Source organism: Typopeltis vanoorti, chromosome 14 (genome assembly GCF_054136105.1).
Source record: "Typopeltis vanoorti isolate ZY-2024b chromosome 14, IOZ_Tvanoo_1.0, whole genome shotgun sequence".
Taxonomy (NCBI): Eukaryota; Metazoa; Arthropoda; class Arachnida; order Uropygi; family Thelyphonidae; genus Typopeltis; species Typopeltis vanoorti.
This window is the reverse complement of record NC_143562.1, coordinates 33,788,836-33,806,650: the sequence shown is the minus strand read 5'-3', so window position 1 is coordinate 33,806,650 and position 17,815 is coordinate 33,788,836. Positions and strand designations below refer to the sequence as shown.

Below are 17,815 nucleotides of genomic sequence, written 5' to 3'. Positions count from 1 at the left end.
CCTTCAAGCAAATTTTTACGAGAAGAGGCACTGTCAGTTTAATATGTATGTATCAAAATGCTGGGAATAACTAAATAGACAATTAAAACATATATAAAAAAAATCACCCTAGCAAAATTTTCGATGTGATAAACAGATTTCGTAAGCCGCTCAAAAAACTTTAAAAATCGACTTCAAAATATCCACGATTACAAAAGTATATTAAACGGTCCATGCAAAAGGGAGGGTATATTGATATGCAGCAAATAGAATCCAAGGATGTTGTTAGAGATAATGTGGAAGAAGCAAGAAAGTAGAGTAGAAAAGACTGAAGGGAACTGGTGAATGGTGAGGTAAATAATGTCAGTGAATAGAATTAGAACGAAGAACCCAAGGACTAGGAAAGGCAGGGAATCAGAGTGGACAGAGAGGCATGCTTAAAAAGTTTGGATACATAAGCAGAAGAACGAGCTGGAATATAGGAGAAACATATGGATCTTGGAAGATGTGAGATGGGTGTTGATAGAGAGGAGATGGAAAAAAGAAAAAAGGAGTGACAACAAAGAAGTACTTTGGGTGGAACTATTTATATAATTATAATATTATAAATGAATAAAAGCTAAGCTTTAACTTTAAAGTAGCTACCGCCATTTTTAATGCCAATTGGTAGTCATTGCATTAATGGGTTATTCATTAACTAAAATATAAATCAGAAAGACTAGAAAATCAAACATACGAGGGTTTTCCGAAAAATAAGATACGCACTTTTTTCCCCCTCTAAGATGTTTGATAAAAGGAAGTCGAAATTTACACCAACATTTCGGTGAACACGCAGTACTAGTCCATAAAATATCCTCGACGTTGGTCACACCCAGTAACCAACGTCGCAACGTTCAATGAACTTCCTCATCCGTATTGGTGAAATGCCTTTCAAAAAGCGGTCCGAACAAATGGAAGTTTGGACTCTAGGAGATTTCTCCAAATGATTACGGCACAATCACTCACGAGTGGTGTGCGTAGTGTGTCAAGTAGTGTTCTCATGCATCAGACTCACCCCTCTTGTCATCAGTGCTGACAGTTTGCGTCGAATGTTGGCTTTCAGTTTGTCCAACGTTGCACAGTCAAGGTCTGCATTGATTGTTCCTCCATACAGCAAGATGTACACGAACAGAACAAACACCTTGGTGATCCGAAAACACTCTGGCCATGACATTTTGGAAAGTGGGAAGAGTATTGAATTTTTTGTGAACAGGAGATTGTGGAGGTTTCGAGGCCACAGATTGTTTGCTCTGTGGGGTCAAGTGATATAACCACAATAAATCTGATGCGACTAGGCGAAAAAGAAAATCTGCGCCTTTGTCTCTGTGAATATCTTCACGTGTTGACTTGTGTTCTTCTGACAGAGTGGGGCTATCAGCTGGAGAACACCTTTAGAAACCCAACGACATCGCCAACAATTTCATTAACAATGGACTTACTCAAGTTCACAACATGAAGTAAGTTTCACTTCATTTTCCCTCAGTTCATCATTGAGGGCAAAGATGCCTTCAACGCGCGAAATGCTGTTTTCTACCTTGCTTTATCGCCAACCGCCAGACGTCGATTTTCAATATCATTATGCAAGCTTTAAATTCATTGCATCAAAAACTAACCAATATCACTTTTTCGCCATACATAGTACCCAGATCACGGTGAATGTAACTTGATGAACTCCCTTTTCCTTGCAAAAAATGGGTAACTTCAGGGACATCTGTCGTGGACACGCTCGCACAGTAGCCGCCATCCAGCAACTAAAAATAGCTATGAAATGAGAGGAGAGGGACATTTCTCTGGTGGGATTTTGAATATTACTTAACCAAAAAATATGGCACCAACTCCTGAGAAATCTCTCGTACATGAATAATTCAAAAATCAAGATGATGGTGGTATTTACATGGAATTCTTAAAAAACGAGCCAAAAAAGATTATTTTGGGTTTTTCGCAAATTTAACTGTTATAGATTGTTTTTAAGAATTTCTTCTATACAATACCAACAACCTAATCGTCAAATTATTCATGCATGTCAGATTTCTTATTTATTCATATTTAAAGTTTAATTAAAACATGACATGGCAATGACTTTTAATGCAACACTTATCGGTTGGTTATAAATCAGGGTTAGAGCAAAGTAAATAATTCTTATACAAACTGCACACACATATAACTAACGTTCAACAATGTATATTTTATATTTAATAATATATATATATATATATATATATATATATATATATATATATATATATATATATATATATATATATATATATATATGTATATATATATATATATATATATATATATATATATATACTTTTTTTAAAAATAGATTCAATGACTTAAAAACCGAGATTACTTACAAACATTTAATAAGATTAATACAACTAGTTTCGGCTTATAATAGCCATCAGGTATTCTTAAAGGAAGAGAATAGTAATAAACACTGAAGTATCTAAAAACTTGAAAATACAGGTAAAATATCGCCACACATAATTGATACATAAAAAACGTTGTATTTTTTCAAGTTGTTCTAACAGACGTGCCATTGTTCATTTCAAGTATGCGTGCAGACTCACGTGAACGCCAATATTGAATAACTGGAGCATGGCTATCTGGGATGTTATAACTCAAATTGTTGTTTAAGTGGACAGGATTCAGAAGGATTTCCCTTGATGCTATAATTTTTCTCTCAAACTCATCATCAGAGCGAAAAATATTTTCTGATCTATCCCAGCAAACGGAGTGGCTTTGTTGATCATCATCAGGATTATTCGAAAAAAGAACATGACTGGATAACGCAGTTGCATGTGATCTTTTGTAAGAGATGTCTCTTTCATGCTCTTCTATACGTTGCTCAACAGATTTGTTAGTTTGTCCGAAATAAGGGATATTGCAATCGCACCATAATTTATGTACACCTGGATATTTGAGGTTGTGATGAGGAGGCTTTGGATGACTGATTAGAGAACGGATTTTTGGAAGGGTAGTGAAGAACGTCTTGATGTTACATTGTTTAAGGACTTTTGCTAATTTGTTAGAGACTGTGCTAATATATGGGATGGAGATGCTGCCTTTAAAATTACTAGTTCCTGTGGTGCACTGTCTAGGAGGATCCAGAAGAAATTTCTGAATCGTTTTTTCAGAGTAACCATTCTGTTTAAAGATAAGCGAGAGTTGATTTATTTCTTTTTGTAGTTCATCTTGTTCATTCAAGAGAGAGCGTGCTCTGTGTCCTAAGGTAGATATAGTTCCAAGTTTTTGTGGTGGAAAATGATGAGAAAGATTATGCAGATATCTATTGGTATGAGTAGATTTTCTGTATATAGAGATTTTTAATCTTTCAGAGCAACATGTAAGCATGACATCCAGGAAAGGCAAGGAGTTATTATTTTCTAGATCAGCAGTAAATTTTATATTAGGATGTTGGATGATAAGATAATTAAGAAAAGCTATGAGAGATGAGTGTCCGTGATTCCAAACAATGAGAATATCATCAACATATCGTTTCCAAACTTTCGGTTTAAATGAGAAGGACGATATGGCTTTCGTTTCAAAATCATCAAGGAAGATGTTAGCTAGAACTGGGGACAAAGGATTGCCCATTGCCAAGCCCTGTTTTTGTTGGTAAACGGAGTCCTGATATTTGAAGTAACCAGAATGAATGCAATGTTTTAATAAAGCAAACATTTTTTTGGATAATTTGTCCTTTAGTAATGTAAGTACGTCATCTGTAGGAACGTTAATAAACAAAGATATAATGTCAAAACTTGCTAGAATGTCATTTTCATTGATGGAAACATCTTTTATATGTGAAACGAAATCTGCGGTGTATTTGATGAAAGATGAAGATTTATTGGAGAAACACTTGAGGTATTTTGCTAGATATTTTGAAAGTTTATATGTAGGTGAATCAATTCCTTCCACAATTGGGCCAAGAGGGATGTTTTCTTTATGAATTTTGGGAACTCCATAGATGCGTGGGATCATTTGGCGAAAAAACGTCTTCGTATTGAATCGATTTTCATTATAAATAATGCTAAACCTCCAACAGGTAATATTTCTCTGGCTGAAAGACAGGCCCTAAAAAATCTAAAACAGAACAGTGACATTATTATTTTACCTGCTGATAAAGGCAATTCCACGGTCATCCTCAACTCCGAAGATTACCACAACAAAATGCTTCAATTATTTGGAGATAGTTCGACATATTCAATTCTTCAGGAAGATCCTACAAGAGAATTACAAAATCGTACAAACAACTTGTTAAAGATTGCGAGTGACCTTCCTCATAATGTTCGCCTCTCGTTACGCTCTCTACATCCTCTCATCCCACGCATCTATGGAGTTCCCAAAATTCATAAAGAAAACATCCCTCTTTGCCCAATTGTGGAAGGAATTGATTCACCTACATATAAACTTTCAAAATATCAAGCAAAGTACATCAAGTGTTTCTCCAATAAATCTTCATCTTTCATCAAAAACACCGCAGATTTCGTTTCACATATAAAAGATATTTCCATCAATGAAAATGACATTCTAGCAAGTTTTGACATTATATCTTTGTTTATTAACGTTCCTATAGATGACGTACTTACATTACTAAAGGACAAATTATCCAAAAAAATGTTTGCTTTATTAAAACATTGCATTCATTCTGGTTACTTCAAATATCAGGACCCCGTTTACCAACAAAAACAAGGCCTGGCAATGGGCAATCCTTTGTCCCCAGTTCTAGCTAACATCTTCCTAATATTTTGAAACGAAAGCCATATCTTCCTTCTCATTTAAACCGAAAGTTTGGAAACGATATGTTGATGATATTCTCATTGTTTGGAATCACGGGCACACATCTCTCATAGCTTTTCTTAATCATCTTAACATCCAACATCATAATATGAAATTTACTGCTGATCTAGAAAATAATAACTCCTTGCCTTTCCTGGATGTCATGCTTACACGTTGCTCTGAAAGATTAAAAATCTCTATATACAGAAAACCTACTCATACCAATAGATATCTGCATAATCTTTCTCATCATTTTCCACCACAAAAACTAGGAACTATATCTACCTTAGGACACAGAGCACGCTCTCTCTTGAATGAACAAGATGAACTACAAAAAGAAATAAATCAACTCTCGCTTATCTTTAAACAGAATGGTTACTCTGAAAAAACGATTCAGAAATTTCTTCTGGATCCTCCTAGACAGTGTACCACAGGAACTAGTAATTTTAAAGGGAGCATCTCCATCCCATATATTAGCACAGTCTCTAACAAATTAGCAAAAGTCCTTAAAAAATGTAACATCAAGACGTTCTTCACTACCCTTCCAAAAATCCGTTCTCTAATCAGTCATCCAAAGCCTCCTCATCACAACCTCAAATATCCAGGTGTACATAAATTATGGTGCGATTGCAATATCCCTTATTTCGGACAAACTGACAAATCTGTTGAGCAACGTTTAGAAGAGCATGAAAGAGACATCTCTTACGAAAGATCACATGCAACTGCGTTATCCAGTCATGTTCTTTTTTCAAATAATCCTAATGATGATCAACAAAGCCACTCCGTTTGCTGGGATAGATCAGAAAATATTTTTCGCTCTGATGATGAGTTTGAGAGAAAAATTATAGAATCAAGGGAAATCCTTCTGAATCCTGTCCACTTAAACAACAATTTGAGTTATAACATCCCAGATAGCCATGCAGCAGTTATTCAATATTGGCGTTCACGTGAGTCTGCACGCATACTTGAAATGAACAATGGCACGTCTGTTAGAACAACTTGAAAAAATACAACGTTTTTTATGTATCAATTATGTGTGGCGATATTTTACCTGTATTTTCAAGTTTTTAGATACTTCAGTGTTTATTACTATTCTCTTCCTTTAAGAATACCTGATGGCTATTATAAGCCGAAACTAGTTGTATTAATCTTATTAAATCTTTATAAGTAATCTCTGTTTTTAAGTCATTAAATCTATTTTTAAAAATGTATCATAACAACCGAGTTGAAGCATATAATTACATATACAGGGTGTTCGGGATAAATTTGACAGTTTCGTAAGGAAAAAGAAAATCTTCTTTGTATCTATTAAATTTAATGAATTGACAAAAAAACATTACAGGCAGAGTTAATTACAATACTATCAACAAGATTTACTCAAAATAACCACCATTAGCATCGATCACAGCTTCAATTCTGCTTCGGAACCTCGAACAAGCTGATGCTACGGTCTCCCTGGGAAGGGCCGCAAAAACTGTTTTAATTTTATCCATTAACTGGGCTTTTGTATTACTGGAAGTGCGATTGGTGTCTTTTTCAACTGCGCCCCATACAAAATAATCCATGGGGTTAAGGTCTGGGGAGTTTGGAAGCCAAACATTTGGACTGGTGAAGTCGTAGAAATTTTCAGACAACCATTTTTGACTTTTCCCAGAGGTGTGGCAAGGGGCCGAATCCTGCTGCCATACATACGGCCTACCATTGGCTACCCTTGTTATCCAGGGCTTGACTGCAGTTAGCAACTCCACGAACAAAGCCCGAATTCCAATGCCAGGGTTCTTCAACACCTGTTCCTGCAGATTTGCGAGGAATTCTGCTGTACGAACGCAATCAGATCGTCTGCTAGGGATCTTTCTTCTTGCTACATCCTCGTAGTCACCATTGCAAGTCTCTAGTTCATGCCTGATTGTTTTTACTGTATTCAGGGAGCATTGGGCAGCAGTCGTAATATCCTTATTTTGATGGCGGGCACGAATCATTATGATACAAGTTATTCTCTTCCATGATTCAGGTGGGTTCCAGCTATCCATCCTTTCTGACATCTTGTATATGAATGAAGAAGGGTCCAAACTTTTAAATGAAGAGAAGTGTGTGTTAATACATGTAACTTACGGAAAAATATAATTAATTATAAATATGTCAAATTTATCCCGAACACCCTGTATATATATATACAGTAAAAGCCCGTATTTACGTTCCCGTTATTAACGTTTTCCTGCCATTTACGTCATTTTCTGTTGGTCCCGGCTTAAGGCCTATTCTCACGATGTATTGTTTTCCCGCCATTAGCAACTTGATGTGGACGTTATTTCTCGTGATTTGCGTTTTTTTTTCTCGGTGTCAATACCGATTTTCAAATCGATTTCAGCGGAAATCTGCGCATTTCTGTTCTCAGGTGGCGTTGCATTCGGTTGTAGTTTCGTTTCTGCCATCACGGTGACAAATTCTGCAACGTAATTTAGCGTGCGAAAGTTGCTTTCAAGTTGCGGTGGTGGATTATCCATGTTAGTAACATGGAGAAAAAAGACAGAAAATGTATTTCGCTAGAAGAAAAGATGGCAATTCTGCGACGTGTAAATTGGCATGCCGGAACACTTGTGCATTTAGCATAAGATCTTGAACTCTCCGTGTCCACTTTGAATACGATAGTAAAAAGACAGGTCAAGCATTGAACTCAATGCAAAGCAATGTGGCGCAAAGTCAAAAAAAAAAAAAAAACGAAAAGCAATCAACAATTAAAGATTTTTTAAATAGATAAATGTAAGTACATTGTAAATTCATTTATTTTCAGTTATTAAATTTTGTAATCTAGTATGTAGACTCATACTAGCAGTAAGTCATCTTTTATCCTTTTTTAAATGTTTTTTTACATTTCCTGCTATTTGCACTTTTTTTTCCATCAGTCCCCTGAAAAGTGTAAAAAAGGGGTTTTACTGTATATATATGGTGATACATTTGCCATGAGTCCCATATGGATAGTATTGCACCAACTTCTGAAACAAACATGTAGCTACTGGATTTAATGTATTTTTTTTGTCTGTCAGTTGGTTGTGTTCTCCCGACTGGTTTGCCTGTTTTGAGGTACGGAAAACCCTCCACCCTGAATGAGACCACCTAACACCTTTAGTTGAAAGAGATCAGTTCCTCACGTCATGGAGAGGAATCGAGCCTAGATCTTTCCGATCAAGAGCTTCGTCTATTCCGACTGCACTACGGAGGCTCTATAGTAATCTAAGGGAGTCATTTTTTTTTTTTTTTGAAAAATGAACAGTACAACAAGGGAGGGGGTTGTTGCTTTTGACTGCAGAACAGTTATGCTGATACAATAGTGTCAGCATAACTCTTCTATTGTAGTGTATGGTGTCTATTATCTCTTATGGCATCTATTAGTTCCCCATGGCACATGTAAGGGGGGGGGAATAATAGGCACCGCACAATGTACAATAACTATTTCAGCATGTTGTGCACAGATTGAAATATTTAGTTGGATGTTGTTATGGACCCGGTAGGGCAGTAAGAAGGAAACGTATATGAAATATTTATAAAATTAGCTTAGTAATTAAAAAACCTGATTGTAGGGTCACCAACTTAGGGTTATGTATAATGGAATGAACTTAGCCACTTCCCAAGTAAGTACTGCATTATCACTGTCACCAAAGGAAGGCAGAATAGTTACATCTTAAACTGATAAACCCTCTGAAGTTATAATCAATTCCGACACTCTTTGACCTCGAGTTCCTTTTGTCAAATACTGTTTCAGGAAGTTGTCTCGCAATAACTCAATAAATTCAGTTTAATTCTTCTGATGAGATTTTACTACTACTCAATCAATGTTTGGATAATTATAGTCATCATTATGGTTACTCTTTTCAGGTTCATCGCCCTTGTTTACTGATGCATTTCCATATCACTAGCAACCGATCATACATGTGTAACAACTCACAAGTGTTATTTGATCTTGTTAGATTTCACCTCACACAAGATCGAATGGCTCCAAACTCACTGGCAGAAGAAAGACTGTTAGTAGTATTACATCAGAAGTCTGAACACTGATAGGATTCGTGTAATCCGATATCATTAGCAGCATGCCCCATCATTTCCTATCCTGGCAATCTCTCATAAAAATACTGTACTCTTTACTTTATAAAAAAATGGATATCAAATCCAGGATTATTTCAAAGCCAAATGTGAAACTATGCAAGTATCTGATGGTACGTTGACCAGAGAGCTTACATTTCCCGCCATTCACGATTTGCCTTAATGTGGACTACGTAAAAGAAATAGCTGTCAGGCCAATGAAACCTTATGAAAAAGGACTAATAAAAGGCGAAATTATGGATGCTAGGGCGGGCCTAAGTCTTTAAGTAGTTTGCACTAAGGCAATTCGTCAATTCTGGGGAGTGTATTCCCGTAAGCTGTCTGGTTAACTTACCCAACGAAAGTTTTATAGTTTCCACATTCGGCTTTGTAATAATATTGGATCTAATATCCACTTTGATTGCATAATGTTGCATCACCGCACTGAAGCCTTTTGGCTCTTTATATTAGAAATTACTGTATTCTTTACACTCGATACAAATCATTAAGTTTGATTCTGCTAGTACTACAGTGCTGCACACGTTTCCAATGGATTTATAAGTGTGTAGAGGATTATTCATGTCAGTTCAGAAAAATAATGATTGTGGAAATATTTGCAGAAGAGGAATTCAGATATAACTGAAAATCTGAATGAATGTGTATGAAGTAAATTGGTGAGAAATGGGTCTTTAATCAAGAAAATTACTATCCTTTATATTGAGTAATATTTCTATATTCCTCTTATGGGCATCAATTTAAATGTGAGAATACGAAATGGCAGAATACCACATCGAACTCTGTTACGCAAATTAGAACAAATGGGGATGGATGTCAGTTTAATGTAGCCAAGCTTAAGATTATGCATTTTGGGGTGAAAACATTAGCAGCAGTATATCGCAGTGGGTGATGGAACTGTACTCCAGGAGGTTGAAGAAGTCAGAGATTTGGGTGTGTTGGTGAATAGGGAGTTGAAGTTTACGGGGGCACATAGCAAAAGTGGATAAATCAGCTCATCAAATCACTTGGTTACTGAAGAATACTTTGATGAGCAGAGACAAGCAAGTTATTGTTCCTCTGTATCAAGCCTTGATAAGACCCCATCTTGACCACTATGCTCAGATTTGGGCGGCAGAGTTTTTTCTTGATGGGGAGGAGGTGTAGTGGATCCAAAGTCAAATCACTAAGATGATAGCAGGTCCGTGGAATGAACCTTATGAGAACAGGTTGTAGATCTCTGGGTTACAGAAATTGGTTGATAGGTGGAAAAGGGGTAATATGATTGAGACATTCAAAATACTGAAGGGTTTTTGCAAGATTAATTCAGAGAAAATTTTTAGAACAGCTCTGGTGATGGGAGATCGATGAGCCATCCATGGAAACTGAGCAAGAGTTTAGTTATCAAGGGTGTTAGAACTAGTTTTTTTAATTGGAGAGTGGTGGATGAGTGTTATAAGCTGCCAGAGTTTGTTATGGGTGCCATGACTATGAATGAGTTCAAAACAAAGTATGATAGATACTGTGCGAATGCCGAATAGTTTTGTTCTTGATATGATGTTTAGGGCCTCCCTCGATGAGTCTAAGGACTCCTTTGAGTTTCCCGTAATAATAATGATAATAATAATATGACACCTATTATAAGGATAAGAGGGTAGCTGCTGGACAGATATCAAATAGTAATATATGGAGGGACAGAATCAAAGCAAAACCTCGGTTTTCGTCTCGTAAGCTCAAAAAAATAATGGAACGTAGGACCCACATTATTTTAGTTAGTAACACATCCTGTTTGGATTACGTACTAAGAGATGGAAGCACTTGTTTGCCGGACTCTTCATTGGTTGGGCTTAGTTTAGTTTTATAAGTTATATATTCCTCTGGTTTTGATCCAATTCCTGGTAAGTCGATCGATGCTGTAATAAAAGAGATATTTTCTTTTATAATTTTCACTGTTCATAACTACTGTCATTTCCCCTTTGTCAGCTTTATAATAGTAAGATTAGTGTCGCGTCTTAAGTATTGTAAAGCCTTTTATTTCAACTATAGATGTTTGTAGGTGAAAGTTTTGATTTCAGCAGCAAATTTGTAAATCCCAGATATCAATACCCTCAGTTTCCAAAATTTAGATTGATAAAATGGACTCGCCAATTCCTATGAGGAATAAACGCCCTTAATTTATTGATTGATTTATTGGTTTATTTATAGAGATTAACACTATTGATTAGAATATGAATTTCCTACTCCCTAGAGTAAATTAAATGCGTTAGCAGAATATTTTAAGTTTTTCAATTTATTTATTTATTTATTCGTATGGAGTTTTCTAATCCTTTTTTGGCAGGAGGCTGGTTGAGCCCACCTAATGAGGGATTAGATATAATCTTATAATAGGGATTAGTATAATCCCTCTTAATAGGTATTATCGATAATATAATTCTGAGGGACGAAAATACCGAGTTTCTAGGTGGAAAAACTCCTACCACCACATGAGACTGGCTAACTCAGCTTTAGTCGAAAGAGACCATATAAAGGTTTCTCACATCATGGACGGGAATCGAACCCAGGTTTTTTCTACCAAAGGGCTTCGTCCAAACCCAATGAACTATGAAGGCTCTAAAATTTTCGATCTGTTGATTGATCCATATAATATATCAGTACAAAGCATTATATGAATATAATATGTAGTACTGTACTGCTTGGTGAGATACTATTATATATTCCAGGTAGTAGCCAACTACGGGATATTTTACTAGGCTTATTTTCGCTAGTTTTAGCGTCCATGAATATTCTCATGGAAAAGTAAGAATTTTTCTTCGATCGTAATCGACTGTGCTGTAATTAGCATATTTACGTATTTGTAAAAAAATATAATTTTGGAATTTTTGAAAAATGACACTTCATTTAGGATAAGGAGATAAAAACATTTGTCTGGCATATTCTCAATCTCTTCTGAACAATTTTCATTTTTTTGTTAGTTTTGGCTCACTTTCAATCAGCTCCTGAAGGAATGAAAAAAGGCTGCTCATTAATATTCAAAAATTAGTTTACAGTAGTGTTTCTCAACCGCCGGGTGATGACTCGGTACCAGGCTGGGCATTAATTATATCGGGCTGCGAGAGGTTCTCCTGGATTTTGTCATTTTAGTTTTCTAAGCATTTTTCATGAATAAATATTTTGCAATAGAAATATTCTGAGGAGAATAATATTCTTGAATGTTTCGAAAATCTCAGACCCCAACATCTGTGTAGCAAATGTCAGTCATGAAGCCGCGTATTTTTAAACATGGAACTATTCATGAATGATCAGGAATTTTCAGACATCGAAATCTTTCAACATTCGGGAAAGAGAATACCGCTGTTCATGACCGGTAATAAAAATTGCCTACAAACCGATTACAGAAACGGGAGACGTATCCTCTGTTCTCTAAACTGAACAAAATAACATCTGTGTTGCAAATATCAGTGACCAATCAGCAAGGAAGTATAAAGAAACTTTTTTCACTGAAATTGAAAATCAGTGCAGTCTGTATCAGGTTCTCAAATCTAGTAATACCGAATGCTGTTTCTTCGCAAGTTCGCATTACAGAGTGTAAGTGCTTGTTTTGAATCCCGAGTGCCGCGATTGTTAAAAAGTAATAGGCTTATAGAGTTTAAATTTTAATATGAATAAGAGACAAGGGAGTTTCTTTAATTTTGGTGTTAAAATATCTCGTATTGAAGGTGTTTGTGATGCAACAAATAGCGATTCATCCACCTCAAGCCTACAGAGCGATTTCCAGGATGTACATAAGGAAGAAAAAACTACCAGCACACAGAAGAAAAAGTCTGTATTAACTCATAAGTACATGGAGAGCTATTTAAATTTTGGTTTCATAAAATGCCTTCACACTGACGAGTAACCACGACCTCAATGTGTCATTTGTGCTACTGTTCTGGGAAATGGAGCTATGAAGTCATCGGGCCTTACCTTATATCTCAACTCAAAACATTCTGATCTAGTCAAACAAACCCATTGAATTCTTTATGGGTAAAAGAGATGCACTTAAAATAGAAAAGGAAATTATTTCCCAAGCTTCAACCACTGACACTTCACTTTTGATGGCATCCTATTTAATATCATTACAGATAGTTAAATGTCAATAACTGTATTGCTTTGGCGAAGAAATCATAAGCCTTCTTTGATTGCTGCTTGCAATGAAGTATTAGGCCAGTCTGCGGCAAGTTAGATAGATATCCGCCATATCAGATATCCGCCTTTCAGTTGAAAGGCGGATATTTGATATGGCAGAAGAGACAGAAACGCAACTCGTTGAAAAAATTAAAAAATCGAAATTGTTTGTATTACAACTGGACGAATCTACAGATATTCAGAACAACAGCATTTTGTTTACGTATGTACTATATATTGACAATGATGAAAGTGACCTGAAGGAAGACATTTTAAGTGTTTCTGAATTACCTAGTCACACTACCAGCAGTGAAGTTTTAAACTTTTTAAATGGTTTCATTGAAGAGAATGGTCTCGAATGGTAAGATTGCTTTGGTGTTTATTGACGGCATTGCCTGTCTTACAGGTAGAAATTCAGGTTTAGTCACTAAAATTAAGGATATAGTGTTCAATGACTTTTTGTCAATGCATTGCTACATTCATAGGCAAAACCTGTCTTACAAAAAATGGCACCTGAGATTAATGAAGTCCTGTCTCAATGTGTTAAAATTATTAATTGTATAAACAGTGCTTTAAATACAAAACCGTTAAAAGCACTGTGCTATGAAATGGTTCTGATCATCAAAATCTTCTTTTCCATTCAAAATTTCGTTGACTGTCCCGCGGTAAAGTTCTGAAGAGGTTATATGAACTCTTAAAGAAAGTTGAGCTCTTTCTAAGTGATAAGAAAAGTTATCTGTACCATTATTTCCAGAATAAGGAATGGCTAGCATATCTCATCCACATATTTTTTACATAAACGAGTTGAATTTAAAATTTCAATCTCCAGATACAACAATATTTAATTCTTGGAACAAAATCGAATCATTGAAAAAGAAAGTCAAACTCTGGCTTAATATGACTGCAAAAAGAAATAATGAAATGTTTCAGTCATACTCAAGATTATATTATAGAAGCAAATGACTTCTATTCACAGAATTCAGTTTCAGATATTATTGCAACCCACTTGAAGATGTTGTTGTTGTTGTTGTCGTTTAAAAAGTATTATCCCGAATATGAGGATCTCCAGAGGCAAAATATGTGGATTGTGAACCCCTTTGTTGAACAACTTAAAGCCCTTTCTCATGAAAAACCCCCTCAACTTATTGAATTAGCATCGGACAAAGAACTGGAAAGTACTTTTAATTCAATGATTAGTTCGAAATTCTGTATATAAGAAAGAAAAATTAATATCCAAATTTACATGAAATAGCAGTGAGATTTCTTCTTTGTTTTTCCACCGCATATCTTTGTGAAACTGCATTTATTTGCTACGACTTTGCTTAAAACGAAACAGTGAAACCGCGTGCAACTTCAATTGGCTATCACTTCAATTCATCCCAGAATTAATACGCCAATGGACAGAACACAGCAACAAAAGTCTCACCAGCCTAACTAAAACTTTCAAAAATTCAGTTGTAATAAAAGAAAGTAAGCTTAACTTTTTCAATAACTTATAATTGCTGTGTTAAAGTACTGCATTTTTAAATTCAAAATATTCATTTTTGTTGGAAATAGTTTTTAGAATTGAGAGATTTATACACTTTTATTTATTAAATCACATACTTTGCATATATAAATATTTGGCGTGTATGTGTGATAATAAGATTTTGTGTGATAATAAGGAAATCAGCTGACTTCCACGGTGGGTTACAATTTATAAATATTTTTCTCATTACTTTTTTTTTTTTTTTTTCCAAACCAATATCATTAAAATCAATTTAATGATACAATAATCAATTTTACACTGAATAATATTATAATTTTTTGGCGATCAGAATGGGATATGTCAATGAAAATCAGCACAGATTAATTTAATGATGTCGGCCTGAGGAAACTACAATATGCTAGATTTCATTAATCCAGTGATCGATAACTAATTTACGAGTAAATGTAATTTTAATTTGTCAACATGCCACACCGTATACATAAGCGTATTAATACTCTTTATGATTATTAATACTTATGTTCTTTTAATGTAAAAATCAGCTAACACCTTTTTGTTCCCGATTTACAGGGAGTAGGTGAGGCCGTTTAGCCCTATCTAACTTTTGGAGACTGAGTGGGCAGTTCAATCTCCACTGGTAGCCAATCAGAGATAGCTGGCCCAAGGCTATCACTAATTAATTTGAACGCAGTAAAGAAGGTGGATAGCAAGTGTTGCCATCTCGTAGTACCTAACCCTAACACAATATTTTAATGTCTGAAAATAGTCTGGGTTCGACGGCCGATTTTCTTCAGTTTACGGGACGAAAAACCCGAGTTTCCGGGAGAAAAAACCCGCTAGCCCGTGCCAGAGATCGACTAACTCGGGAACCGGTCGAGAAAAGGCTTAGAAAAAGTTTTTCTAGTCGGCGACTAGATTCGAACGCCGAGTAAATTTGTTGAGACCGGGTCCTCGTCTTTTAAAAAAAGAATTTACTAGGCCACAGTCTCACAAAGGTTGAGAACCATTGGTTTAGAGCTATGGAGCATCATTTCCTTTCTTTAAGGAATAAAAGGGACTAAAAATTATTTTAATCCGCTACCTTGACCATCGGAGTTATCTTCTTTTCGCCTGTGCTTCGATCTCTCTCTCACCCAAAGATATAATGGATCAGAGAAATAAAAATTTATTTTAGAAGATATTATTATTATTAATATTATTATTAATAAGGAAACGGATTATTATTATTATTAATAATAATAATCCGTTTCCTTGTAATCATATTGAAATGGAGTTTGCTTCTCTTGCATTAGGCTTGCTAAAAAAGACGGCGTTTTTTTGTTTAATTATAGTCGTGACTTGAGGAGCGTTTTCTTTGCCTTTAGTCTGGTGGTTTACGAGTTACTCGATCTTTGGAAAAGCCAAGATGTTTTTTTCTCTCCCGGAAACTCGAGTTTTTAACCCTCTCATCTGAAGTCATCTCAACTCGCCCATTCAAAAATCTGAGGAGAGAGAGAGAGAGAGTATAATAGTTGTCTGTTGTGCTTACTCGCACTCTCTGTCTCCTAAAAGCCTTAGTTCATTGATAGCTAGTTCGTTATGTGTAGGCTGAAGAATGGAGACTGTCTGCCCGCTAATCTTCAAAAGTGTGTTAGAACTAATGGAGCTCTACCGCTCCCGCTGGTAATACAAAGCGTTAGTGTGTGTGTGTGTGTGTGTGTGTGTGTGTGTGTGTGTGTGTGTGTGTGTGTGTGTGTGTGTGTGTGTGTGTGTGTGTGTGTGTGTGTGTGTGTGTGTGTATATATATATATATATATATATTCCAATGAAACTATATAGAATTATGGGAGTAAAGGTGTTCAGCATGAGTTCTCATACCCCATATTGTTGGGCCCTTCTATCTGTTTATAAAGCACTTTATGTTTTAAAAGAGGTATACCATTAGTAGACATATCGATACAAAATTAATAACGAAAAAAAAAACTCACGTACAAAGATTATTTAATAGTATAAATTTTCGCCTATGAAGATGCCTGTGACACACAGACGAAAATTATGCTATTAAATAATCTTTGTACGTCAGTTTTTTTTTTTTTTTTCAGCTCTTTATGTAGCCTTTTTTCCCCCTCTGTTGATATGAAAAAAAAAGTTTATAAAGAAGTCAATCCCGTTTGGAATAGAGACTGAAATCGTACTTCTTGTCCTGTTTTATTCGATTATACCGTATTGTTTTAGTTGTATTTCGCTCCGACGATTACGAAGAAACAGCTTAATAATTTTTTATTAAATAACAGTCGTTGTTTCCAAACCGCATGAGGACAGCACGAGTTTTTCAATATTATTATGTTGTATGTATTTTCTGTGGATGAACTGTTATGCAGTGTATTTAAAAGGGTTACACTGTTTATCAGAATGCTCAAAATGTAAATAGAAGGTATGTGCGTGCGTTCTTATGTATTTCTATTTTGCAAACACAAAAATAAATCTGAATACGTTTAAGTCAAGCTCAGTGTTAGTATTTACTGAATTCTTTTTTCTTGTGCATGTTGGTTGTGTGGTTAGTTGAAGAATTGTTAGTACCGAAGTTTCCTGTGAATATTAAAAGTAGTGATAAAAGTATTGGACTCAACGCAATCCATACTATCCCTTCCCGTGTTCTATGCTAACGATCAGTTTTTAATATTAGAGCGAAAAGTAACGCACTCAAAACAGGTGAGTTAGCTAGTGTCACATGGGTAAAAGGTTTTTCGTCCCACAGAACGGGTATACCTGTCAGAACAATACAGTCAACAGATGTAATACACAGAAATCATTACCAAACTTTCGGTTGTAATTCAAAACAAACAAACTTAGATGTTCACTTTTTTTTTTTTTTTAAAGTTATACATCCCACTCAAAAATTGTCAGATCAACTCAGTGAAACACATTTTGTCAAAAAATAACGATCCTATAACTTACCAGTTTTTTTTTTTTTTTTAGAGGTGGGGATATTATATTTGTGTCTTTCTGCAGCAAGTATTATTTGTCACAAATACTTGCTGCAGGAGGGCACTCTAGAACACAAGTTTGCCATGCCATCTGTTGCCTACTAGTTATTTTTTCTTTTAATTGCATGTGTTCTCTGCCCAATTCGCCTGTTATGCAAGATGAAAAACCTGTTCCAGGAGAAAAACTGTTACTTTCATATGAAATTGGCTAACTAGCCTTCATTTGAAGATTTCATATAAATATTCATGTCATCATGACAAGAATTGAAATCTTGTCTTTTCCATTCAAAGAACACATTGTTCCATCATTCTTCAACTGCGATGT

At 35.4% G+C, this 17,815-nt stretch overlaps 2 protein-coding genes across 5 annotated transcripts in view; both read left to right on the top strand.

Moving 5' to 3' along the window:
- The first annotated feature begins 16,766 nt into the window (after window positions 1–16,766).
- MICU1 (Mitochondrial calcium uptake 1) overlaps window positions 16,767–17,815 on the top strand; it is a 308,863-nt gene continuing 307,814 nt past the window's right edge. The window contains exon 1 of one of the 4 annotated variants that reach the window (XM_090403891.1): window positions 16,767–16,937. The gene's annotated coding sequence lies outside the window, so the exon portion shown is untranslated. Of the gene's footprint in view, window positions 16,938–17,158; window positions 17,216–17,815 lie in introns of those variants that run through there. The other 3 variants (XM_090403889.1, XM_090403890.1, XM_090403888.1) reach the window with 3 other exon arrangements.
- The window catches only part of PIG-L (phosphatidylinositol glycan anchor biosynthesis class L), a 46,187-nt gene continuing 45,538 nt past the window's right edge, over window positions 17,167–17,815 (top strand). Inside the window, exon 1 of the mRNA XM_090403892.1 lies at window positions 17,167–17,215. The gene's annotated coding sequence lies outside the window, so the exon portion shown is untranslated. The remainder of the gene's footprint in view (window positions 17,216–17,815) is intronic.